The sequence below is a fragment of the Nerophis ophidion genome, linkage group LG14 (genome assembly GCF_033978795.1).
Source record: "Nerophis ophidion isolate RoL-2023_Sa linkage group LG14, RoL_Noph_v1.0, whole genome shotgun sequence".
In the NCBI taxonomy this organism is placed as follows: domain Eukaryota; kingdom Metazoa; phylum Chordata; class Actinopteri; order Syngnathiformes; family Syngnathidae; genus Nerophis; species Nerophis ophidion.
Window position 1 is genome coordinate 13805579 of NC_084624.1, and position 26906 is coordinate 13832484.

Consider the following 26906-nt stretch of genomic DNA (forward strand, 5'->3'; position numbering starts at 1 on the left):
TTGCACAAGTACGACAAGTTTGATTTTTTGGTACAAGTTTCGCTAAGAGCAGACATACGTTACAGGGGAGGACAAGACCAGACCGCCAACGGATCAGCCAATTACGGTGCTCTTTAAGAGGGTGAGGAAAAGGGTGACATTGGGAGAGATGGGGGGGAGTAAAAAAAATATATCAGTCTAAGGCTAGACCCTCAGGAGGGGTCCAGACTGAGTCCAAGGAAAAAACCTCACATAGCATGGCACACATATTAGACATAGTACGTATATCACACCAACTTGCAACAGAGGGAGGGGGTGGATTTGATGAGACTCACTGACGCTGTATAGCGCTGCTCAGCCATCCACAGCCCCAGAGGAATTAAGCTGTGGTGAAGGCGTTGATTTCAAGAGTGGGGGACATGTGTGCATATATGCCCAATTAACTTGGGAGAGATGATGAATGTTTTTGTACGACTGAGGCCGATCAAAGTTCGACTGCAGGTGTTGTTGACAAAAAGGAAGGTACTGTGATGATCCGTTGCCCGGCTCATGTCATGTTTAGTTTGAGATTCCTGTAGTTTAGTTCTGTTTCAGCACCCCTGTTTTTGTGTTCCTTTGTCACCATGGGTGCTGATTATTTTCACCTGCCTCTGATTAGTTGTCGATTGATTTATTCTTGCCGCTCGCCACACTCTGTCTGGCCGTTTGTTTGCCACGCTGGTCAAGTTAGGATGGTAATCCGAGCTGTGGCATCGGCACATTCCTAATTTTGTATTCTTGCCTTGTTATGGTGGGCTTCACGGTGGGAGAGTGGTTAGTGTGTCTGCCTCACAATACAAAGTCCTGGGTTCAATCCCAGGCTTGGGATCTTTCTGTGTGGAGTTTGCATGTTCTCCCCGTGAATGCGTGGGTTCCCTCCGGGTACTCCGGCTTCCTCCCACTTCCAGTAACATGCACCTGGGGATAGGTTGATTGGCAACACTAAATTGGCCCTAGTGTGTGAATGTGTGTGTGAATGTTGTCCGTCTATCTGTGTTGGCCCTGCTATGAGGTGGTGACTTGTCCAGGGTGTACCCCGCCTTCCACCCGATTGTAGCTGAGATAGGCGCCAGCACCCCCCGCGACCCCAAAAGGGAATAAGCGGTAGATAATGGATGGATGGATGTGAATTATATTTATATATGTGAATTATATTTATATAGCGCTTTTCTCAAGTGACTCAAAGCGCTTTACATAGTGACACCCAATATCTAAGTTACATTTAAACCAGTGTGGGTGGCACTGGGAGCAGGTGGGTAAAGTGTCTTGCCCAAGGACACAACAGCAGTAACTAGGATGGCACAAGCGGGAATCGAACCTGCAACTCTCAAGTTGCTGGCACGGCCACTCTACCAACCGAGCTATGCCGCCCCTATGGCCTTGTTATGGTATTAAACCATCTTTCCTACTTGCACACTGATTCCGAATGTCCATCTGCATCTTGGGGGAAACAATCAGCGCATAACCTCGCCAACTGCAAACTGTTTCATCTCTTGGACTGCTTTTGTACGTGCGCACACGCTCACATTCGAGACCGGGTGACTGACAGCCGTAAACACCAATCACTTTATTTGGCAAAAACTTGGTCATTGTTGAGAAATGGTGTTCTTGTTGTTCTTTTTGCTTCGACAAATGTAGCTGAGAGGAAGTTGCACACAGCGCCTTTATCAAAGAACAGCTGTTAGGGAGCTGGGCCAAAACAAATTAGACTGTGAAATGTAATAAACTTGTCACCTCTGCAGGTTTGATTCCACACCTTTGAAGCAGCAAGTACGACCGAGCTCAGAGAAGAGAGCAGGGACAAAGGTGAGTTACCCAACATGTCAAATCTGACTTTTTTGAGACGATAAAAAGGCTCCTTCTCTAAATGCAGCTTTTGTCGATTCTGCCTGCTAAAAGTTAGTGATTATTTATTTCTACCAGCCTTATTCATTCATCACCGATGTCTTTGAACTTTTCACTTTGTTTTGTTTGTTTTTGCAATCTAAAGGTACCAATTTACTTACAACTGATCTCCAAATCTATAATTCTTCTATAAAATGTATGATGATATATGATGATTTTAATGCTTCCTTGTAGTCTAAATAACATAATTTTTCTTCAAAATCACATTTTTAACCTGTTTATAAGTCTGTCTACTATCACTTCTTGTGTGGACGTGTTTTCTTTTACACTGCAAATATTTTTTTCCAAAGTATTGTCAAATATCTTTTAAAAATGTACGCCGTTCAAAGATATATTTTGAAGACAAAAATCATCTTATTTAGAATTTTGCATAAACGTTACCTAAATTCACCCAACCACATTATTATCTATACATGCTTACTTCAGAAGAGCTGCATACAACTTTGTTCTATAAGAGATTAAATGAATTTTATTATTTGTTTTAAATATTCAATAAAAAAAACAATACTTTATTCTACCTTCTCAATCTCAATTCTGTACACTGCTGCTGGAATGAAATCTATCTATCGATCTATCTATCTATCTATCTATCTATCTATCTATCTATCTATCTATCTATCTATCTATCTATCTATCTATCTATCTATCTATCTATCTATCTATCTATCTACATACCCTGTTTCCATATGAGTTGGGAAATTGTGTTAGATGTAAATATAAACGGAATACAATGATTTTCAAAACCTTTTCAACCCATATTCAGTCGAATGCGCTACAAAGACAAGATATTTGATGTTCAAACTCATAAATTTTTTTTTATTTTTGCAAATAATAATTAACTTAGAATTTCATGGCTGCAACACGTGCCAAAGTAGTTGGGAAAGGGCATGTTCACCACTGTGTTACATCACCTTTTCTTTTAACAACACTCAATAAACGTTTGGGAATTGAGGGAACTAGTTGTTGAAGCTTTGAAAGTGGAATTCTTTCCCATTCTTGTTTTATGTAGAGCTTCAGTCGTTCAACAGTCCGGGGTCTCCGCTGTCGTATTTTACGCTTCAAAATGCGCCAAACATTTTCCATGGGGGACGGGTCTGGACTGCAGGCGGTCCAGGAAAGTACCCGCACTCTTTTTTTACGAAGCCACGCTGTTGTAACACGTGCTGAATGTGGCTTGGCATTGTTTTGCTGAAATAAGCAGGGGCGTCCGTGAAAAAGATGGCGCTTAAATGGCAGCATATGTTGTTCCAAAACCTGTATGTACCTTTCAGCATTAATGGTGCCTTCACAGATGTGTAAGTTACCCATGCCTTGGGCACTAATGCACCCCCATACCATCACAGATGCTGGCTTTTGAACTTTGCGTCGATAACAGTCTGGATGGTTCGCTTCCCCTTTGGTCAAATATTTCCAAAAACAGCCGAATAGCTAGAACTAGTATGCATATATCTAAAAAAAAAAAAAAAAGGCTTTTTAAAAAGCATCAACAGTCTGTGGTGCCCTCAGGTGGTCAGGGAAAGCGTTCCACAGAATGGGATCGTTACAGTGGACATCAGATGCACAAATGTCGTTTGTTTACATTTTGACGCCAGCGAGCTACGGTGTGTCGTGAAACATGTCCAATATATGACTCATTATCATATTCAATATACGACTTATTATTATCTAAACTAAATGCTGTTTTTCCTATCCTATCTCTAAAGGAATGACGTTGTAATTCTGCATATGAGGGTAGAGAAGGACAAAAAAACAACTATGTCTTATTTACTACAAGCACATGGCTTCTACACATTAAGTGATTGTCACCTTTGCCTAATGGCGGAAATAGCAAGCATTTGTTTATTCCATCAGTCATTTGATAAAATCGTATGTAAATAATCAACACCGTCTCAATTGTTTGATGTTATTTTTTGTATTCTTATATAGTTTTCAAAATGACTTTCCACACAAGTACATTGAGCCTACTTGCCAACCCTACTGGATTTTACGGGAGACTCCCGAAATTCAGCGCCTCTCCCAAAAACCCCCAGGGACAAATTTTCTCCCGAAAGTCAGGTGGAGCTGGAGGCCACGCCCCCACCAGCTCCATGCGGACCCGAGTGACGTGTTGACAGCCTGTTTTCACGTCCGCTTTTCCACAATATAAACAGAGTGCCTGCCCAATGACGTTATAACTGTAGAATGATGGAGGGCGAGTTCTTGGTTTCTTATGTGGGTTTATTGTTAGGCAATTTCATTATCGTCCTCTCAGCCCGGTAACAACACACAACAACAGCAGTCATGTTTTCGTCTACCGTAAAGAGGTTCGTCTGCCGTAAACTGCAATATTGGGACACTCTTAAACAGGACAATACTGCCATCTACTGTACATGCATATGTTACAATAACATCTACAACAGTGGTTCTCAACCTTTTTTCAGAGATGCACCCACTGTGAACATTTTTTTAATTCAAGTACCCCCTAATCAGAGCAAAGCATTTTTGGTAAAAAAAAAAAAAAAAAGATAAAGAAGTAAAAAGGACTATGTCAACAGTGTCTGATTTATTAAATTATACAACAGTGCAAAATATTGCTCATTTGTAGTGGTCTTTCTTGAACTATTTGGAAAAAAAAACATAAAAATACCTAAAAACTTGTTGAAAAATAAAGAAGTGATTCAATTATAAATAAAGATTTCTACACATAACTGCGATGAGATGGCGACTTGTCCAGGGTGTACCCCGCCTTCCGCCAGATTGTAGCTGAGATAGGCACCAGCGACCCCAAAGGGAGTAAGCGGTAGGAAATGGATGGTCTCAAAGTTGGCAAGTATGACATTGACTATGCCCTTTTTTGTACCAGTTAAAAGGGTAAACCATTAACACATATCGGCTCGTTAAAGTAGTAATATTCCTGTTTAATACGGAGTGGCTCGGTTGGGAGAGTGGCCGTGCCGGCAACCTGAGGGTTCCTGGTTCAATCCCCACCGTCTACCAACCTCGTCACGTCCGTTGCGTCCTTGAGCAAGACACTTCACTCCCAAGTTTCTAAGTCTTGGCTTAGTAGAATGACCTAAGTCCCCCAAATACTGTTTAATCTCCGGAATTGAATCACTTGGTGCAAAAAAAAAAACAAAACACATTAATGATATAATTATAATACATTTTATTTGGTATAGCGCTTTTCAGAGTACTCAAAGACGCTTTACAGGATAAAAAATTCAAATATAAAACGGTTCAAAGTAATAATATATAATACAGGAAATATAAAAGCAGGGCATTGTAAAATACATAATATCACTGGACTGTCATGATCTGTGGTCCGGATCATGTTTTTGTTATGTTCTGTTAGTTTTGGACTCCCTTAGTTCCTGTTTTTTTGTGCACACTTGTTGGTTACCATGGTTACTTATTGTCAGGTTCAAACACTGATGACCTCTATTAAACAAGACAAAAGGCAAGGAATCAAACAGAGACAGAATTAAATTTGGACTCAATCTTGAGGAGAGACATGGCTACTGTACTCTCTGTACAGTCCTGCACCACGCTCTGCCAAAAGATCGTACTCCTCCTTCTTTATTTGACTTTCTCCCACCCCTGCCGACAGCTGCTTCCTGAGGGAAGTGGGTCGTAAACAGCGTTGCCTTCGGTTACCGAACAGTTCGAAGAGAGTTCGCCAAATAGTTCAAAAAGAGTTCCATAAAATAGTTCAAAGAGAGTCCCATAAAATAGTTCAGAGAGCGTTCCATAAAATAGTTCAAAGAGAGTTTGTAAAATACTTCAAAAATAGTGAAGTGAAGTGAATTATATTTATATAGCGCTTTTTCTCAAGTGACTCAAAGCGCTTTACATAGTGAAACCCAATATCTAAGTTACAATCAAACCAGTGTGGGTGGCACTGGGAGCAGGTGGGTAAAGTGTCTTGCCCAAAGACACAACGGCAGTAACTAGGATGGCACAAGCGGGAATCGAACCTGCAACCCTCAAGTTGCTGGCACGGCCACTCTACCAACTCTGGAAGTTGGGCAGATCCTGTCATCTGTCCGCTTTGTAGTCCCAGTGGAGTTTTAAGAGCATTCTTCTTGGTAGATTTCAGCCTTTTGTCTTCTTGTCAGGAACACAATGTGATACAAAGTTTTTTGTGACAATTTAGAAACAATTATTCTAACACTTATTATTTCCACCTGCCTCAGATTTGTGTTCGCCCGCTCATCTGCTTCATGAGCACTAATCAGAGGCATTATTTTAGCTTGCCTTTGCCTGTCAGTCGTTCTGGCGTCATTGTTTGCCTCATGCCTTGCCACGTAAGTCTTTTTAGTTTCATGCCACAGTTCCCTGAGTATTCCATGTCCATAGTTTATGCTGAGTGTTTGCTACACGAAACTGCTATGTGATTATTCCTGTCTCTAGTCTATGCTAAGTGTTAGCCCTACCATCCAGTACGATCGGCACTTTCTTCCATCGTCTTGATTCGTTTCTGTTTTTGATGCTTCTTTGATTTTCGAGGAATAAATCACGCCTTGTCCGGAGTAGTCCGTCTGCCTTCCTGGGAGTACAACCCCACAGTAAGCTGCAACCCCGCCGTGACATGGACACTACAAGACGGGACATTACCAGACACAGAACACTAGTCACTGGTTAAAAGCAGATCGGAAGAGGTGTGTTTTGAGAAGGCTTTTGAAGGTAGGACGGTCTGAGCAGTCACGGATAGATTTGGGAAGAGGGTTCCAGAGGGTGGGAGCAGAGACGGAAAAGGCTCTATCTCCCCAGGTCCGGAGCTTGGTTCTGTGTGAGAGGGGGTTGGCATCAGAGGAGCGGAGGCTGCATTACGGTGCAGAGGGTTTTCTCTTAGCCATTGTTTTTTTGTCCATTAAACAATCATGCAAGAAGTTTAGCTTCTGAATCTCAGAAAGCTTAAGGAGGGGTAAATTTGGATATCATCAGCAAAAAGGTGAAACAAAAACATTTGTTTTTACCTGCACGCCTTGTTCGGAGTAGTCCGTCTGCCTTTCAGGGAGTACGACCCCGCAGTAAGCTGCAACCCCACCATGACATGGACACTACAAGACGGGACATTACAAGACACACAACACTAGTCACTGGTTAAAAGGAGATCTGAAGAGGTGTGTTTTGAGAAGGCTTTTGAAGGTAGGACGGTCTGAGCAGTCACGGATGGGTTTGGGAAGAGAGTTCCAGAGGGTGGGAGCAGAGACGGAAAAGGCTCTATCTCCCCAGGTCCGGAGCTTGGTTCTGTGTGAGAGGAGGTTGGCATCAGAGGAGCGGAGGGTACATTATTTTTGTCCATTAAACAATCATGCAAGAAGTTTAGCTTCTGGATCTCAGCTTATAGGAAAGGTAAATCTGGATATCATCAGCAAAAAGGTGGAACAAAAAACCTTTGGATAATCTTTCCCAAAGGGTTCAAATACAACAAATATAATACAGTACCCAAAACGGAAATTTGAGGCACTCCACACAACAAATCTGCTGACTCAGACCTTATTTGATTAGCTGGAACACTAAAGCTATGCCCAGACATATATTAGGAGAACCATTGTCACACTGACCCTGACAGTTCTACTTGATCCTTAACTCTTCTCAGCAGAACCTGATGATCAACGGTGTTAACGGCAGAGGACAGATCCAAAGAAACCGTCACAATGTCCCTGGACACTTTCAGAAAGGCCATTTCCGGAGAGTGTTGCTTACGGGAACTGGACTGAAATGACAGTGTCAGGTTCATAGACCACCATCTCAAGGATAATAAGACAGCTTGGAAATATGCCTGTTATGGCTGGTTGCACCAGGCCGTGCCTTTTAGATCAGACTTAGATTTAGATTTATTGGTCCCCGTTGGAAAATTAATTTTCACTGCTGTACATTTAAACAACGAACAAAAATAACAAAAAGACATCATACATGACCAACACATTTAGAGGCTTGTTTAGGGCAGCTAAACCTGCAGGGATAAGGCTTTTCCCGAGGCGGGCCCTCCGGAATTTGATAGTTCTGTACCTGCGCCCTGATGGTAGTGGGATTATGTATTGGTGTAGCAGTAGAGAAGGATGGGTTGAACAATGCTTTGGTAAAGTAATAACAGGAGGTGAGGTGCAAGGTATAGTCCTTTAAGTTTATGAATGACTGACAGTCTTTGTTCATTTCTTTTTTGAAAGTCCGTGGTGCGCTGATCAAAGGTGAGTTTTTTGGTGTTCTCCCTGTCCCTGTCCTGTTCTTTTCTTTTGGTAGCACTTCCTGTTTTCTGGGTGTTTTTTCGTGACCGCTTCACACATCTTGCCCGGAGCATTTCCCCTCACCTGTTTTCAGTTTGCAATCAGTTCATGACCTTCAGCTCTCACTGGATCGGTTCACAGCCGAGTGTTCAGCGGCTGGAATGAGGATCGGCAACTCCAAATCTGAGGCCATGGTTCTCAGCAGGAAACCGACGGTTTGTACAGTCCAGGTAGAAAATGAGACTCTGTCCCAGTTGGAGGAGTTTAAGTATCTTGGGGACTTGTTCACGAGTGAGGGAAAGATGGAGAAGGAAATCAGCCAAAGAATCGGAGCAGCTGGGGCAGTATTGCAGTCTCTCTGCCGCACTGTTGTGACGAAACGAGAGCTGAGCCAGAAGGCAAAGCTCTCAGTCTACCGAGCTATCTACATTCCTACTCTCACCTATGGTCATGAAATGTGGGTCATGACCAAAAGAGTAAGATCACGGATACAAGCGGCCGAAATGACTTTCCTCAGAAGGGCGGCTGGCATCTCCCTTAGAGATAGGGTGAGAAGTTCAGTCACCCGAGAGCGACTCTGAGTTGAGCCGCTGCTCCTTCGCTTGGAAAGGAGCCAGCTTAGGTGGTTCGGGCATCTTGTGTGGATGCCTCACCAGCGTCTTCCTAGGAAAGTCCTCGTTGCGCGTCCCACTGGGAGGAGACCCCGCGACAGGCCAAGGACCAGATGGGGGGATTAAATCTCCTCTTTGTCCTGGGAACGCTTCGGGATCCCCCAGGAGGAAGTTGCTAATGTTGCTCTGGAGAGGGAAGTCTGGGGGTCTCAGCTGGAGCTGTTGTCCCCGTGTCCTGATTCCGGATAAGCGGTTGAAGATGAATGGAAGAATGGAATCAATTCTATTTAAGTTGTGTGTGAGCGATCGTTCTTTGTTGGGACTTTGTTTGGAATGGATATTACTCATGTGGATGCTCTATCCTCAGGCCGTGAAGTTTGCTGTTTTCCAGCATTCCGTTTAGTTGTTTTGTACCTGTCAGTGTTAGTTTTGTTTTTTGCTCTACACGTTTGCCTGTCCTATACATTAAATTCTTTTACCTGCACATTGCCTCCTAGATCTTCTGCATCGAATCGCCGTCATGCAACCCGAGCATCACAATGCCCAAATCTATTTAGATCTGTCGGGTCTGTCTGTGAAAGCGTTGGGAAACACACCAGTATACAAAAAGAGGTTAACCGTTTAGGCAACACGAGGGCTCCTCAAACACATTTTGGAAGAGCCTGCAATTAGTAAGACCTCATCTTGGTCACCAGTGCCTAAATATCCTCAAACGTCACAGTCCTAAATGAGGACTACATGCTTGAACCAGGCTAAAAACCGCTGAGGTACCATACGGCAGGGGCAGGATTATATTTTTAATCATCTGGATTTTGTTGAGACAACTTTTTCCTGAGGGAATTCTCCTGATTGAATCGATAAAGTACTACCTACTATCGATCTCAAAAAGGCATTGCTGTCAGCTTTACAAAATGATAAATAAATGATAAATGGGTTGTACTTGTATAGCGCTTTTCTACCTTCAAGGTACTCAAAGCGCTTTGACACTACTTCCACATTTACCCATTCACACACACATTCACACACTGATGGAGGGAGCTGCCATGCAAGGCGCCAACCAGCACCCATCAGTAGCAAGGGTGAAGTGTCTTGCTCAGGACACAACGGATGTGACGAGGTTGGTACTAGGTGGGAATTGAACCAGGGACACTCGGGTTGCGCACGGCCACTCTCCCACTGCGCCACGCCGTCCCAAAACTGGAGTAGCAAGAGATTTTTCTTATTCCATATTGCTATTTGATGGATATAGTCTATCCATCCATCCATTCTCTACCGCCCATCCCGTTCAAGTCACGGGAGGGTGGGTTACTGGAGCCAATCTCAGCTGCATTCGGGCGGAAAGCAGGGTACACCCTGGACAAGTCGCCACCTCATCGAAGGGCCAACACAGATAGACAGACAACATGCCAATCAACCTATCCCCAGGTGCATGTTTTTGGCGGTGGGAGGAAGCTGGAGTACCCGTAGGGAACCCACGCAGTCCCGGGAAGAACATGCAAACTCCACACATAAAGATCCCGAGCCCGGGATTGAACCCAGGACTACTCAGGACCTTCGTATTGTGAGGCACATGCACTAACCCCTTTTCCACCGTGCTGCCCATGGATATAGTCAAATCTGGCGTTTTCTCATTGTATGATGACACAAGATAATGATTATTTGTCCTCCATCCATTTTGTACCGCTTGTCCCTTTCAGGGTTGCGGGGGGGGGGTGCACCTTGGACAAGTCGCCAATTCATCGCAGGGTTCAATTCACGAATATTTTTTCAATCCACCCTCTCCCAATCTCCCAGCCAGAAAACCAAATCTGGAAAAACTGTAACACCCAAAGAGATTCGAAAAATTAATGGGAGTCCAATGAGGCCCCAAACAAACATCCGGTGTCAGACCCTACCCATCAGGTCCCTGGCACCAACTTCTTATGGAGACAATGGGCAAAGCTCAATAGATTCAGGACTGGACAAGGCCCCTGCTCGGCCAGCCTTTACGGACGGGGAGGCAAGCCAAGCCACACTTTGTGCTTGTGGTGAGACACGGACAATGGACCACATTATTGAGGCCAAACCACTCCACAGACTAGAAAAGGGGGCTTGTCGGCCTTCCTATGGCAGACTAGAAGGCAACTGCTTGGCTAAAAGACTTTGCATTCACTAAATGAATACATTAATCACACCGTATCCCCGAGATAGACCCAGTGCACTTCAGGGTTAGTTGATTTCCTCAGGCGTTCAGTCTTTCGACATAGTCTCTTAAGTCTGAGGATGTCATTATTTGTCCAAGGGCCCGTTTCCAAGTTGGATTTAACAGGAACCATCTGATCCAGAGTTGTTGCACGGTGGTTGTTAAAACAGAAAATGAAATTGTCCACATTGAGAGAGTCCATCGCTTAAAGAGAATCCAACATATTTGTGTGTAGTATTAGCAGTGATAACACGTTTCTGAGAACTTTCTTTTGAGGGCTCAGAACCGGGGCCGTTGCTAGGAATTCTGGGCCCCCTGAAAGAGTATCACTGCGGGACCCTCTACCCCATTCATTGCCACCTTCAATGTTTTGGTCTTTTAGTGTTCTTGATGGTGCCCAGTGTAATATACCCAACATGTTTTCTTCGCCCCAATATTTTAAGTATATTATGCATTATAACGTTTTTTGTATTCAGGCTATTGTTGAAGGATGCTGATATGTTTTAGAGTTCTTTCTTTTTACATAGCCTTGTTTATTGTAGCTAGTACTTTTCCTTTGTGTATTCTACCAGTCTCTCTTTGGGGGGGGATTACTTTTGTGTGAAAAGAGTGTATTTTCCCTTTGAATGCCAGATCTACTGGAGAAGCCGATATGAATGTATCGGTTAAGTTGACCTCCTAAAGCTTTAGTAAATTCCAATTCTGTCTCCGTCATCAAAAGAACTTGGGATTGACCAGTAACTTAAATTCCCTGTGAGGAAGAACTGGTTTTGATTGATTGACTGATACTTTTATTAGTAGATTGCACAGTACAGTACATATTCCGTACAATTGACCACTAAATGGTAACACCCCAATAAGTTTTTCAACTTGTTTAAGACGGGGTCCACGTTAATCAATTCATGGTCCGACGCAACACTATTCAAATTTCCCAAATAATACCACATTTTACAAGACCACATTGAACACATCATGATAACGTAACTGACCTTCATCATATCCATCCATCCATCATCTTCCGCTTATCCGAGGTCGGGTCGCGGGGGCAGCAGCCTAAGCAGGGAAGCCCAGACTTCCCTCTCTCCAGCCACTTCGTCTAGCTCTTCCCGGGGGATCCCGAGGCGTTCCCAGGCCAGCCGGGAGACATTGTCTTCCCAACGTGTCCTGGGTCTTCCCCGTGGCTTCCTACCAGCTGGACGTGCCCTAAACACCTCCCTAGGGAGGCGTTCGGGTGGCATCCTGACCAGATGCCCGAACCACCTCATCTGGCTCCTCTCGATGTGAAGGAGCAGCGGCTTTACGTTGAGTTCCTCCCGGATGACAGAGCTTCTCACCCTATCTCTAAGGGAGATCCCCGCCACCCGGTGGAGGAAACTCATTTCGGCCGCTTGTACCCGTGATCTTATCCTTTCGGTCATGACCCAAAGCTCATGACCATAGGTGAGGATGGGAACGTAGATTGACCGGTAAATTGAGAGCTTTGCCTTCCGGCTCAGCTCCTTCTTCACCACAACGGATCGATACAACGTCCGCATTACTGAAGACGCCGCACCGATCCGCCTGTCGATCTCACGATCCACTCTTCCCCCACTCGTGAACAAGACTCCTAGGTACTTGAACTCCTCCACTTGGGGCAGGGTCTCCTCCCCAACCCGGAGATGGCACTCCACCCTTTTCCGGGCGAGAACCATGGACTCGGACTTGGAGGTGCTGATTCTCATTCCGGTCGCTTCACACTCGGCTGCGAACCGATCCAGTGAGAGCTGAAGATCCCGGCCAGATGAAGCCATCAGGACTACATCATCTGCAAAAAGCAGAGACCTAATCCCGTGGCCACCAAACCGGATCCCCTCAACGCCTTGGCTGCGCCTAGAAATTCTGTCCTTCATCATATGTGCATAATTATTAATTATGAGCATCTGATGGATGGATGACCAAGGTCAATGTTCAGTTACGAAGTAAACAATAATAACAATGTTTGATGATTACTCAGCAATTAATAATTACTAACTGGAACTTAAATGTGTGACAATTCAACGCAGCCTCTGATAGGTACACACCAGAGGACTGTCCGACAGTGATATATGTGTAACTCGTGCACAGTCTACAACAGACCTAGGGAAATTAAGGCCCGGGGCCCATTGTGTATTTCAATCTGGCCCACCGGACATTCCCAAATTATTTTTTTAGATCTTTAAGATGGAAAGTGTAGCTGCCATTATTATGTGCAGTAATCTGCGCTTATGGATGATATACCAGTTACTATGGTCATCTAATTAGTTACTATGGTCATCTAATTAGTTACTATGGTCATCTACGTCACAGCAGCTCAGACGAGGCACCAAGCAGCGTGGGCGGGAAGCGTTTCCACAGACGTGGAAGGAGATTTTCACAACAAAGTTCAAAAGCTTAGTAATATATAGAATAGAATATTAAATACTTTATTGATACCTGTGGAAATTCAGCAAATATCTGATATATCAGATTGTAGGTGGGTTCATTGTGTATTATTCGCGTTCATATTTCACTGTTTGTTGCATTTTTGTTGCGTTTCACTTGATTGTAAAATTTGTCGATCGAAAGGGGGTGTGACATTCATATGGTGTCAATATTCAGTGTTTTATCGTTCATAGAAAAATGTAAAAATTAAATTTTTGTTTTTTAGACGGTCTGTCATAACATTTTTAGCATTCAATCACACATTATTGTGAGGTTTTGTAATAGTGTTCCTAAAAATAGATGACATTTTTGTCTCTAAATGTAGACCCCGAGTCAAAATAATTGCCCAGGCCTGGTCTACAATGAACTGGCAACTTTTTTTTAATGAGCTTGCAACTTGTCCAGAGTGTAACACGGCCAGATAATGTAGGCTCCAGAGTTCAGCTTACGCTTCGTCAGAGATAATGTAATATAAATTAATAAATAGTTTCAGTTGCTGTCAGTAGTTTCACTCTCTCACCAGTCTAAGAACAACGTTTTAAAGTCCTGGGACGCTGCCCTGCTGCTCCTACTCCTGGCCTTCTTCTCAACTCTTCTCTGGTGTCCGGATTTGTGCTATTTGGGGGCCATCCTAACCCTGCTGGAGTTTGCTGGCGCTCACCTAACTCCTATGAGGAAGAACCACGGGGAGAACAAACGGCAGTATGGACTGGTGTTCCTCCTCTAATTGTTTATGTGTCTGAGCAAATGCACAAACTCCATCAATCAATGTTTATTTATATAGCCCTAAATCACAAGTGTCTCAAAGGGCTGCACAACTCACAACAACATCCTCGGTAGAGCCCACACAAGGGCAAGGAAAAACTCACACCCAGTGGGACGTCAATATGAATGACTATGAGAAACCTTGGAGAGGACCGCGTATGTGGGTGACCCTCCCCCTCTAGGGGAGACCGGATGCAATGGACGTCGAGTGGGTCTAACATTATACTGTGAAAGTCCAGTCCATAGTGGATCAATCAATTATTATTTATATAGCCCTAAATCACTAGTGCATTTAAGTCTCACCTTAAAACTCATTTGTATACTCTAGCCTTTAAATAGAATCCCTTCTTAGACCAGTTGATCTGCCGTTTCTTTTCTTTTTCTTCTATGTCCCACTCTCCTTTGTGGAGGGGGTCCGGTCCGATCCGGTGGCCATGTACTGCTTGCCTGTGTATCGGCTGGGGACATCTCTACACTGCTGATCCGCCTCCGCTTGGGATGGTTTCCTGCTGGCTCCGCTGTGAACGGGACTCTCGCTGCTGTGTTGGATCCGCTTTGGACTGGACTCTCGCGACTGTGTTGGTTCCATTATGGATTGAACTTTCACAGTATCATGTTAGACCCGCTCGACATCCATTGCTTTCCTCCTCTCCAAGGTTCTCATAGTCATCATTGTCACCGACGTCCCACTGGGTGTGAGTTTTCCTTGCCCTTATGTGGGCCTACCGAGGATGTCGTAGTGGTTTGTGCAGCCCTTTGAGACACTAGTGATTTAGGGCTATATAAGTAAACATTGATTGATTGATTGATAGTGTCTCAAAGGGCTACACAAACCACAACGACGTCCTCGGTAGAGCCTACATAAGGGCAAGGAAAACTCACACCCAGTGGGGCTTCGGTGACAATGATGACTATGAGAAACCTTGGAGAGGACCGCATATGTGGGCAACCCCCCCCCCCCCCCTCCCATTCTAGGGTAACTGAAAGCAATGGATGTCGAGCGGGTCTAACATGATACTGTGAATGTTCAATCCATAGTGGATCCCACACAACTGTGAGAGTCCAGTCCAAAGTAGATCCAACAAAGCAGAGAGACTCCTGTCCACGGTGGAGCCAGCAGGAAACCACCCCAAGTGGAGGCGGATCAGCAGCGCAGAGATGTCCCAGCCGATACACAGGCAAGCGGTCCATCCTGGGTCCCGACTCTGGACGAGCGGTCCATCCTGGGTCCCGACTCTGGACAGCCAGTACTTCATCCATGGCCACCGGACCGGACCCCCTCCACAAGGGAGAGTGGGACAGAGGAGAAAAAGAAAAGAAACGGCAGATCAGCTGGTCTAAAAAGGGAGTCTATTTAAAGGCTAGATCTAACATAATAGTGAGAGTCCAGTCCATGTTGGGGCCAGCAGGAGACCATCCCGAGCGGAGACGGGTCATCAGCGCAGAGATGTCCCCAACCGAGGCACAGGCGAGCGGTCCTCCCCGGGTCCCGACTCTGGACGAGCGGTCCATCCTGGGTCCCGACTCCGGACAGCCAGTACTTCATCCATGGCCACCGGACCGGACCCCCTCCACAAGGGAGAGTGGGACAGAGGAGAAAAAGAAAAGAAACGGCAGATCAGCTGGTCTAAAAAGGGAGTCTATTTAAAGGCTAGATCTAACATAATAGTGAGAGTCCAGTCCATGGTGGGGCCAGCAGGAGACCATCCCGAGCGGAGACGGGTCATCAGCGCAGAGATGTCCCCAACCGAGGCACAGGCGAGCGGTCCTCCCCGGGTCCCGACTCTGGACGAGCGGTCCATCCTGGGTCCCGACTCCGGACAGCCAGTACTTCATCCATGGCCACCGGACCGGACCCCCTCCACAAGGGAGAGTGGGACAGAGGAGAAAAAGAAAAGAAACGGCAGATCAGCTGGTCTAAAAAGGGAGTCTATTTAAAGGCTAGATCTAACATAATAGTGAGAGTCCAGTCCATGGTGGGGCCAGCAGGAGACCATCCCGAGCGGAGACGGGTCAGCAGCGCAGAGATGTCCCCAACCGAGGCACAGGCGAGCGGTCCTCACCGGGTCCCGACTCTGGACGAGCTGTCCATCCTGGGTCCCGACTCCGGTCAGCCATTACTTCCAGTCGGACGGCATCCAATGGATGGATGGATGCCGTCCGACTGGACCCCCTCCACAAGGGAGAGTGGGACAGAGGAGAAAAAGAAAAGAAACGGCAGATCAACTGGTCTAAAAAGGGAGTCTAATTAAAGGCTAGATCTAACATAATAGTGAGAGTCCAGTCCATGGTGGGCCAGCAGGAGACCATCCCGAGCGGAGATGGGTCATCAGCGCAGATGTGTACCCAACCGATGCACAGGCGAGCGGTCCTCACCGGGTCCCGACTCTGGACTAGCGGTCCATCCTGGGTCCCTACTCTGGACAGCCAGCACTTCATCCATGGCCACCGGACTGGACGCCCTCCACAAGGGAGAGTGGGACAGAGGAGAAAAAGAAAAGAAACGGCAGATCAACTGGTCTAAAAAGGGAGTCTATTTAAAGGCTAGATCTAACATAATAGTGAGAGTCCAGTCCATGGTGGGGCCAGCAGGAGACCATCCCGAGCGGAGATGGGTCATCAGTGCAGAGATGTCCCCAACCGATGCACAGGCGAGTGGTCCACCCCGGGTCCCGATTCTGGACAGCCAGCACTTCGTCCATGGCCACGGAACCTGTGCCCCTCCCTGAGCATTCATGTGAGCAACGCCAGACGTGCAGACTGTCACCACAACAGCATCCCACCTGTTCCAAGGCAATTCAAGATGACTGCCAAGGTGAAGGCATGCAGGCTAGCAGGTTCTGTGTGTCCTCCAAAGACCAAAAAAGACCTTGGATTGTTAGCCCAACGTTTTTCTCTGTTGTGTGCATAACTCTCTATAATCTGCTGGGTTCAACATGTCCAAGACAAAGGGACAATCTAATCCTGTTTCCAGCTGGACGGAGTCAGCACATTCTGTTCACAAGCGTACTTGACTACTGTCATGCCAGGCCACACCCAGGTGAACAGGTACAGGCTGTCACAGCTAGACGGCACCTGGATGATTTAATGTTTTGCTGATACTTTTCTTGGCTGCATGTTTCATCCAACCTGAGGCACTGCATTCTTTTCCATGTACGCACATCACTAGAGTGCAATTCTACGAGCCAACTCACGTTAGGCAAAAACCACGTTACACAGAAATCATTTAGCCTACTACTATGTTAATACACAAAGCAGAAAAAACATCCATCCATCCATCTTTTTTCGCTTATCGTGGGGGCAGCAGCCTAATCAGGGAAGCCCAGACGTCCTTCTCCCCAGCCACTTCGTCCAGTTCCTCCCGGGGGATCCCGAGGTGTTCCCAGGCCAACCGGGAGACATAGTCTTCCCAACATATCCTGGGTCTTCCCCGTGGCCTCCGACCGGTCGGACCTGAGCAGATGCCCAAACCACCTCATCTGGCTCCTCTCGATGTGGAGGAGCATCGGCTTAACTTTGATCTCCTCCCGGATGACAGAACTCCTCACCCTATCTCTAAGGGAGAGCCCCGCCACTCGGCAGAGGAAGCTCATTTCGGCCGCTTGTACTCATGATCTTGTCCCTTCGGTCAAAACCCAAAGCTCATGTCCATAAGTGAGGATGGGAACGTAGATCGACCAGTAAATTGAGAGCTTTGCCTTCCGGCTCAGCTCCTTCTTCACTACAACTGATCGATACAGCGTCCGCATTACTGAATACGCCGCACCGATCCGCCTGTCGACCTCACTCGTGAACAACACTCTGAGGTACTTGAACTTCTTCACTTGGGGCAAAATGTCCTCCCCAACCCGGAGATGGCACTCCACCCTTTTCCGGGGGAGAACCATGGACTCGGACTTGGAGTTGCTGATTCACACCCCAGTCGCTTCACACTCGGCTGCAAACCGATTCAGTGAGAGCTGAAGATCTTGGCCGGATGAAGCCATCATCTACAAAAAGCAGAGACCGAATCCTGCTGCCACCAAACCGGATCCCCGACGAAAACCACACTGTTCCTCCTGAATCCGAGGTTCGACTATCCGGCGTAGCCTCCTCTCCAGTACATCTGAATAGACCTTACTGGGAAGGCTGAGGAGTGTGATTCCACGATAGTTGGAAGACACCCTACGGTTCCACTTCTTAAAGAGAGGAACCACCACCCCAGTATGCCAGAGATACCGCCCCCCGATGTCCACACAATGCTGCAGAGTCTTATCAACCAGATCCCCTTAACGCCTTGACTGTGCCTAGAAATTCTGTCCATAAAAGTTATGAACAGAAACGGGGACAAAGGGCAGCCTTGGCGGAGTCCAACCCTCACTGGAAACAGGTCCGACTTACTCCCGGCAATGCGGACCAAGGTCTGGCACTGATCATACAGGGAGCGGACCGCCAGAATCAGACAGTCCGATACCCCATACTCTCTGAGCGCTCCCCACAGGACTTCCCGGGGTACACGGTCGAATGCCTTCTCCAAGTCCACAAAGCACATGTAGACTGGTTGGGCAAACTCCCATGCACCCTCAAGGACAGTAGAAAATCGTTACACGTAATGCATTATATTGTGTCAAGCTAATACCGCCCCATATGTGCCTGATGCAACTACAGTACCAGAAACCACAATTAGCCTTGCTAATGTTGGAACGCATTTCCTCGGCATATTGAGAACGAAATAGGCACTGACACTACCCATATCCACATTGGTTTTATTTGTCGAAAATACAAACCCCGTTTCCATGAGTTGGGAAATTGTGTTAGATGTAAATATAAACGGAATACAATGATTTTCAAATCCTTTTCAACCCATATTCAGTTGAATATGCTACAAAGACAACATATTTGATGTTTTTTTTGCAAATAATAATTAACTTAGAATTTCATGGCTGCAACGCGTGCCAAAGTAGTTGGGAAAGGGCATGTTCACCACTGTGTTACATCACCTTTTCTTTTAACAACACTCAATAAATGTTTGGGAACTGAGGAAACTAATTGTTGAAGCTTTGAAAGTGGAATTATTTTTATGTAGAGTTCCAGTCGTATTTTATGCTTCATAATGAACCACACATTTTCGATGGGAGACAGGTCTGGACTGCAGGGCGGGCCAGGAAAGTACCCGTACTTTTTTACTACGAAACCACGCTGTTGGAACACGTGGCTTGGCATTCTCTTGCTGAAATAAGCAGGGGCGTCCATGATAACGTTACTTGGATGACAACATATGTTGCTCCAAAACCTGTATGGACCATTCAGCATCAATGGTGCCTTCACAGATGTGTAAGTTACCCATGCCTTGGGCACTAATACACCATCACAGATGCTGGCTTTTGAACTTCGCGCCTATAACTATCCGGATGGTTATTTTCCTCTTTTTTCCAGAGGACACCACGTCCACAGTTTCCAAATATAATTTGAAATGTGGAATCGTCAGACCACAGAACGCCTTTCCACTTTGCATCAGTCCATCTTAGATGATCTCGGGCCCATAGAAGCCGGCGGCGTTCCTTGTTGTTGTTGATAAATGGATTTTGCTTTGCACAGCAGAGTTTTAACTTGCACTTACAGATGTAGCAACCAACTGTGGCTACTGACAGTGGTTTCTTGAAGTGTTCCTGAGCCCATGTGGTGATATCCTTTACACACTGATGTCGGTTTTTGATGCAGTACCGCCTGAGAGATCAAAGGTCCGTAATATCATCGCTAACGTGCAGTGATTTCTCCAGATTCTCTGAACCTTTTGATGATTTTACGGACCGTAGATAGTAAAATCCCTAAACTCCTTGCAATAGCTCGTTGAGAAATGTTGTTCTAAAACTGTTCGACAAATTGTTTACAAATTGGTGACCCTCGCCCCATCCCTGTTTGTGAATTACTTAGCATTTCATGGAAGCTGCTTTTATACCCAATCATGGCACCCACCTGTTCCCAATTAGCCTGCACACCTGTGGGATGTTCCAAATAAGTGTGTGATGAGCATTCCTCAACTTTATCAGAATTTATTGCCACCTTTCCCAACTTCTTTGTCACGTGTTGCTGGCATCAAATTCCAAAGTTAATGATTATTTGCAAAAAAAATAAATTGTTTATCAGTTTGAACATCAAATATGTTGTCTTTGTAGCATATGTGTCATTGACCGGGCTAGCATGCTAACTAAGCATTACATTAGTTTGATAGTGTTTCGCTCCCAAGTATTAGTTGCACGAACATACTAACTCTGTTAGACAAGGTCATAGACTGTATTGGACAATATACTTTACATACCAAATATACATTTCCATTTATTACAAATAATAAGAAAACATAAATGCCCGACTTACCACCTATCAAGGAGGAAATGAGCAAGTTTCTCCGTCCCCTTCTTTCAAAGGCATCCCCGATACAAATCCTCATTTTGTCCCTGGCTTTGTCATGAATAGGTTGAGAATCGTAACGTGGCCTTTTAGATTGACCAAAATCTGACATGATTAGTAACTTCACCAGTGGCAGTAGCTCGACAAAGATAGCGGTGCGTAACTGGCAACCTGGACGTGACACACTCACGGACTCTTTAATTGGTCAAGCGGTAGAGGGCGGGACATCGAAATGAAAACAATAACAAGATTTCGGGAATGTAAATCTAAGACCACGGGGAAGACTCAGGACACGTTGGGAAGACTATGTCTCCCGGCTGGCCTGGGAACGCCTCGGGATCCCCCGGGAAGAGCTAGACGAAGTGGCTGGGGAGAGGGAAGTCTGGGTTTCCCTGCTTAGGCTGTTGCCCCCGCGACCCGACCTCGGATAAGCGGAAGAAGACGGACGGACGGACGGTAAATCTAATTTTTAAATGAGCATATCTCGGCTGATCTACTGTTGTCAGTCATGGATGTAATCAAAAATAAAATAATTTATTAATGACTTTTGACATATCAGGGCCATTTATTGATTGAAGACTTGACATTAAATTATACATATGGATCCTTTAAATGAAAATATTCCATCCATCCATTTTCTACCGCTTATTCCCTTTGGCGCTGGTGCCTAACGAGCGGAAGGCGGGGTACACCCTTGACAAGGAAGATGTCATACTCCCTGGACAAGGATGGTGGGGTAGACCCTGGACAAGGATGGTGGGGTAGACCCTAGACAAGGAAGGTGGTGTACACCCTGGACAAGGAGGGGGTGTACACCCTAGACAAAGAAGGTGGAGTACACTCTGGACGAGGAAGGTGGGATACACCCTAAACAAGGAAAGTGGTGTAGAAGATTGGACAAGGAAGGTGGGGTAGACTCTAGACAAGGAAGGCTGCGTACACCCTGGACAAAGAAGGGGGAGTACACCCTGGACAAGGAGAGTGTGGTACACCCTGGACAAGGAAGGCAACGTACACCCTGGATAAGTGTCCACCTCATCGTATTTCGGGACAACATCTGCACCATAACACAAAATAAACACAACAGAACATATACCCAGAACCCCTTGCAGCACTAACTCTTCCGGGACGCTACAATAAACACCCCCGCCACCACCAAACCCCGCCCACCTCAAGTTGCTCGACATTAATGAACTAGCATCCAAGAAAAGATGAGCAGTAAAAAGGCCTGAATGGTTGATTTATTCATTTTTATTTTGATTTCAAAAAAGTTGAAAAAGTTCATGTTGATATTTACCTCAGAAGGCTGCAAATAGAAAAGAGGCATTCATTTAAAAAAAATTTAATTGTATTTTATATGCCATTGATGTTTTTTCATTAGTTTTTTTGGAAAGTTGATTTTGCACTGTTAAGTTATATAAGCTTTGCTTGTTCCATATTCAGTGATAAAGCAATTCAGTGTAGCAAACTGAGCAATAATTAACCTTTTATTCGCTGCTTAAATGTTTGATTCATTCATTATTATTTTATTTTCAAATGTATTTTTAGCCTGTGGAAAAAAAAGTGTATTACCTCAGAAGTCAGCAAATAGAAAAGAGGCATTCCATTTTTATTTAAATCTTATTTGATATGCCGTTCATATTTTCTGATGATTGATATTATTATTTAAAACCTGCGATGAGGTGGCGACTTGTCCAGGGTCTACGCCGCCTTCCACCCGATTGTAGCTGATATAGGCTACAGCGCCCCCACGCGACTCCGAACGGGACAAGCGGTAGAAAATGGATGGATGGATGGATGCCGTTGATATTCATTGATTATTAATATTATTATTTGAAACCTGCGATGAAGTGGCGACTTGTCCAGGGTGTACACCGCCTTCCGCCCGAATGCAGCTGAGATAGGCTACAACGACCCCCTGCGACCCCGAACGGGACAAGCGGTAGAAATGGATTGATGGTTGGATGCCCTTGATATTTTTTGATTATTAATATTACTATTTAAAACCTGTGATAAGTGGCGACTTGTCCAGGGTGTACACCGACTTCCTTGTCCAGGGTGTACTCCACCTTCATTGTCTAGGGTCTACCCCACCTTCCTCGTCTAGGGTCTACCCCACCTTCCTCGTCCAGGGTGTAGACACCTTCCTTGTCCAGGGTGAACCCCGCCTTCCTTGTCCAGGGTGTACGTACCTTCTTAGTCCAGGGTGTACTCCAAATTCCTTGTCTAGGGTCTAAACCCCAACTTCCTTGTCCAGTGTCCACACCACCTTTCTCGTCCAGGGTCTACCACACCTTCCTCGACCAGGGTGTACGCCGCTTTCCTTGTCCAGGGTGTACGTCACCTTCCTTGTCTAGGGTCTATACCCCACCTTCCTTGTCTAGGGTCTACCCCACCTTCCATGTCTAAGGTCTACCCCACCTTCCTCGTCCAGGGTGTACCCAGCCTTTCTTGTCCAGGGTGTACTCTTCCTTCCATGTCAAGGGTGTAACCCACCTTCCTTGTCTAGGGTCTACCTCATCTTCCTCGTCTAGGATGTACTCCGCCTTCCTAGTCCATGGTCTACACCACCTTCCTCGTCCAGGGTGTACGACACATTCCTTGTCCAGGGTGTAACCCACCTTCCTTGTCTAGGGTCTACTCCGCCTTCCTCCAGGGTGTACAACGCCTTTATTGTCCAGGGTCTACGCTTCCTTCCTCGTCCAGGGTATACTCCACCTTCCTTGTCTAGGGCCTACCTCACCTTCCTCGACCAGTGTGTACACCGCTTTCCTTGTCCAGGGTGTACGCCACCTTCTTTGTCTAGGGCCTATACCCCACCTTCCTTGTCTAGGGTCTACCCCACCTTCCTTGTCTAAGGTCTACCCCACCTTCCTCGTCCAGGGGGTACCCCGCCTTTTTTGTCCAGGGTGTACTCTTCCTTCCATGTCAAGGGTGTAACCCACCTTCCTTGTGTAGGGTCTACCTCATCTTCCTCGTCTAGGATGTACACCGCCTTCCTAGTCCATGGTCTACACCACCTTCCTCGTCCAGGGTGTACGACACATTCCTTGTCTAGGGTCAATGCCACCTTCCTTGTCTAGAGTGTAACCCACCTTCCTTGTCTAGGGTCTACCTCATATTCCTCGTCTAGGATGTACACCGCCTTCCTAGTCCATGGTCTACACCACCTTCCTCGTCCAGGGTGTACAACACCTTCCTTGTCCAGGGTGTAACCCACCTTCCTTGTTTAGGGTCTACTCCGCCTTCCTCCAGGGTGTACAACGCCTTTATTGTCCAGGGTCTACGCTTCCTCCCTCGTCCAGGGTGTACTCCACCTTCCTTGTCTAGGGTCTACCTCACCTTCCTCGACCAGGGTGTACGCCGCTTTCCTTGTCCATGGTGTACTACACCTTCCTTGTCTAGGGTCTATACCCCACCTTCCTTGTCTAGGGTCTACCCCACCTTCCTCGTCCAGGGTGTACCCCGCCTTTCTTGTCCAGGGTGTACTCTTCCTTCCATGTCCAGGGTGTAACCCACCTTCCTTGTCTAGGGTCAACCTCATCTTCCTCATCTAGGATGTACACCGCCTTCCTAGTCCATGGTCTACACCACCTTCCTCGTCCAGGGTGTACGACACCTTCCTTGTCTAGGGTCAATGCCACCTTCCTTGTCCAGGGTGTAACCCACTTTCCTTGTCTAGGTTCTACTCCGCCTTCCTCCAGGGTGTACAACGCCTTTATTGTCCAGGGTCTACGCTTCCTTCCTCGTCCAGGGTGTACGCCACCTTCCTTGTCTAGGGTCTACCTCACCTTCCTCAACCAGGGTGTACGCCGCTTACCTTGTCCAGGGTGTACGACACCTTCCTTGTCTAGGGTCTATACCCCACCTTCCTTGTCTAGGGTCTACCCTACCTTCCTTGTCTAAGGTCTACCCCACCTTCCTCGTCCAGGGTGTACCCCGTATTTTTTGTCCAGGGTGTACACCACCTTCCTTGTCTAGGGTCTACCTCACCTTCCTCGACCAGGGTGTACGCCGCTTTCCTTGTCCAGGGTGTACGACACCTTCCTTGTCTAGTGTCTATACCCTACCTTCCTTGTCTAGGGTCTACCCCACCTTTCTTGTCTAAGGTCTACCCCACCTTCCTCGTCCAGGGTGTACCCCGCCTTTCTTGTCCAGGGTGTACTCTTCCTTCCATGTCAAGGGTGTAACCCACCTTCCTTGTCTAGGGTCTACCCCACCTTTCTTGTCTAAGGTCTACCCCACCTTCCTCGTCCAGGGTGTACCCCGCCTTTCTTGTCCAGGGTGTACTCTTCCTTCCATGTCAAGGGTGAACCCACCTTCCTTGTCTAGGGTCTACCTCATCTTCCTAGTCCATGGTCTACACCACCTTCCTCGTCCAGGGTGTACAACACCTTCCTTGTCTAGGGTCAATGCCACCTTCCTTGTCCAGAGTGTAACCCACCTTCCTTGTCTAGGGTCTACTCCGCCTTCCTCCAGGGTGTACAACTTCTTTATTATCCAGGTTCTACGCTTCCTTCCTCGTCCAGGGTGTACGCCACCTTCCTTGTCTAGGGTCTACCTCACCTTCCTCGACCAGGGTGTACGCCGCTTTCCTTGTCCAGGGTGTACGACACCTTCCTTGTCTAGGGTCTATACCCTACCTTCCTTGTCTAGGGTCTACCCCACCTTCCTTGTCTAAGGTCTACCCCACCTTTCTTGTCTAAGGTCTACCCCACCTTCCTCGTCCAGGGTGTACCCCGCCTTTCTTGTCCAGGGTGTACTCTTCCTTCCATGTCAAGGGTGTAACCCACCTTCCTTGTCTAGGGTCTACCTCATCTTCCTCGTCTAGGATGTACACCGCCTTCCTAGTCCATGGTCTACACCACCTTCCTCGTCCAGGGTGTACGACACCTTCCTTGTCTAGGGTCTACTCCGCCTTCCTCCAGGGTGTACAACACCTTTATTGTCCAGGGTCTACGCTTCCTTCCTTGTCCAGGGTGTACACCACCTTCCTTATCTAGGGTCTACCTCACCTTCCTCGAGCAGGGTGTACGCCGCTTTCCTCGTCCAGGGTGTACGACACCTTCCTTGTCTAGGGTCTATACCCCACCTTCCTTGTCTAGGGTCTACCCCACCTTCCTTGTCCAAGGTGTACCCCGCCTTTCTTGTCCAGGGTGTACTGTTCCTTCCATGTCAAGGGTGTAACCCACCTTCCTTGTCTAGGGTCTACCTCATCTTCCTCGTCTAGGATGTACACCGCCTTCCTAGTCCATGGTCTACACCACCTTCCTCGTCCAGGGTGTACAACACCTTCCTTGTCCAGGGTGTAACCCACATTCCTTGTCCAGGGTGTAACCCACTTTCCTTGTCTAGGGTCTACCTCATCTTCCTCGTCTAGGATGTACACTGCCTTCCTAGTCCATGGTCTACACCACCTTCCTCGTCCAGGGTGTACAACACCTTCCTTGTCCAGGGTGTAACCCACCTTCCTTGTCTAGGGTCTACTCCGCCTTCCTCCAGGGTGTACAACGCCTTTATTGTCCAGGGTCTACGCTTCCTTCCTCGTCCAGGGTGTACGCCGCTTTCCTTGTCCAGGGTGTACGACACCTTCCTTGTCTAGGGTCTATACCCCACCTTCCTTGTCTAAGGCCTACCCCACCTTCCTCGTCCAGGGTGTACCCCGCCTTCCTTGTCTAAGGCCTACCCCATCTTCCTCGTCCAGGGTGTACCCCGCCTTCCTTGTCTAAGGCCTACCCCACCTTCCTCGTCCAGGGTGTACCCCGCCTTTCTTGTCCAGGGTGTAACCCACCTTCATTGTCTATGGTCTACCCCACCTTCCTTGTCCAGGGTGTACTACACCTTCCTCGTCCAGTGTCCACACCACCTTTCTCGTCCAGGGTCTACCACACCTTCCTTGTCTAGGGTGTAGAAAATGGATGGATGGATTATTTAAAACTGGATTTTGCATGTCACTATAAAATTATACAAGCCTTGCTTGTTTAATATTCAATGCAAAACTTCTTTGGGTCCCTATTAAAAGGTTAATTTGTTCAACCTTGCCCTTTTTTCAGTTTTTGAATTTTGGCCCAGTCTGTATTCGAGTCTTGACACCCAAAACCAAGGTCATTCTTGGACTGGACCACTTTGCATGTGACGTCATCCCTCGACGATAGGGGCGGGGCTTCCCGACGCACAGATACAAGCTAGGCAGAGTTCATCTCAATATATTATTTCTCTCTCCGCCATGTCTCCGAACAACAAGTAAGGTCCATATTTGTATCTTCAGAACAAAAAAAATAGTCGGATAAAAAAAAACGAAAAATAAAAAAAAATTTCGCAAATGAACGAGCTACTCAACATATTATGGCTCCGAAATCCCTCTTAATCACAGCGGCGTCGAGGGTCCAG

The 26906-nt window shown here is 46.6% G+C and overlaps 1 protein-coding gene across 1 annotated transcript in view; it reads left to right on the forward strand.

The window, feature by feature from the left end:
- Positions 1–1661: 1661 nt before the first annotated feature.
- The window catches only part of LOC133568157 (polyamine-transporting ATPase 13A3-like), a 123518-nt gene continuing 98273 nt past the window's right edge, over positions 1662–26906 (forward strand). Inside the window, exon 1 of the mRNA XM_061919899.1 lies at positions 1662–1824. The gene's annotated coding sequence lies outside the window, so the exon portion shown is untranslated. The remainder of the gene's footprint in view (positions 1825–26906) is intronic.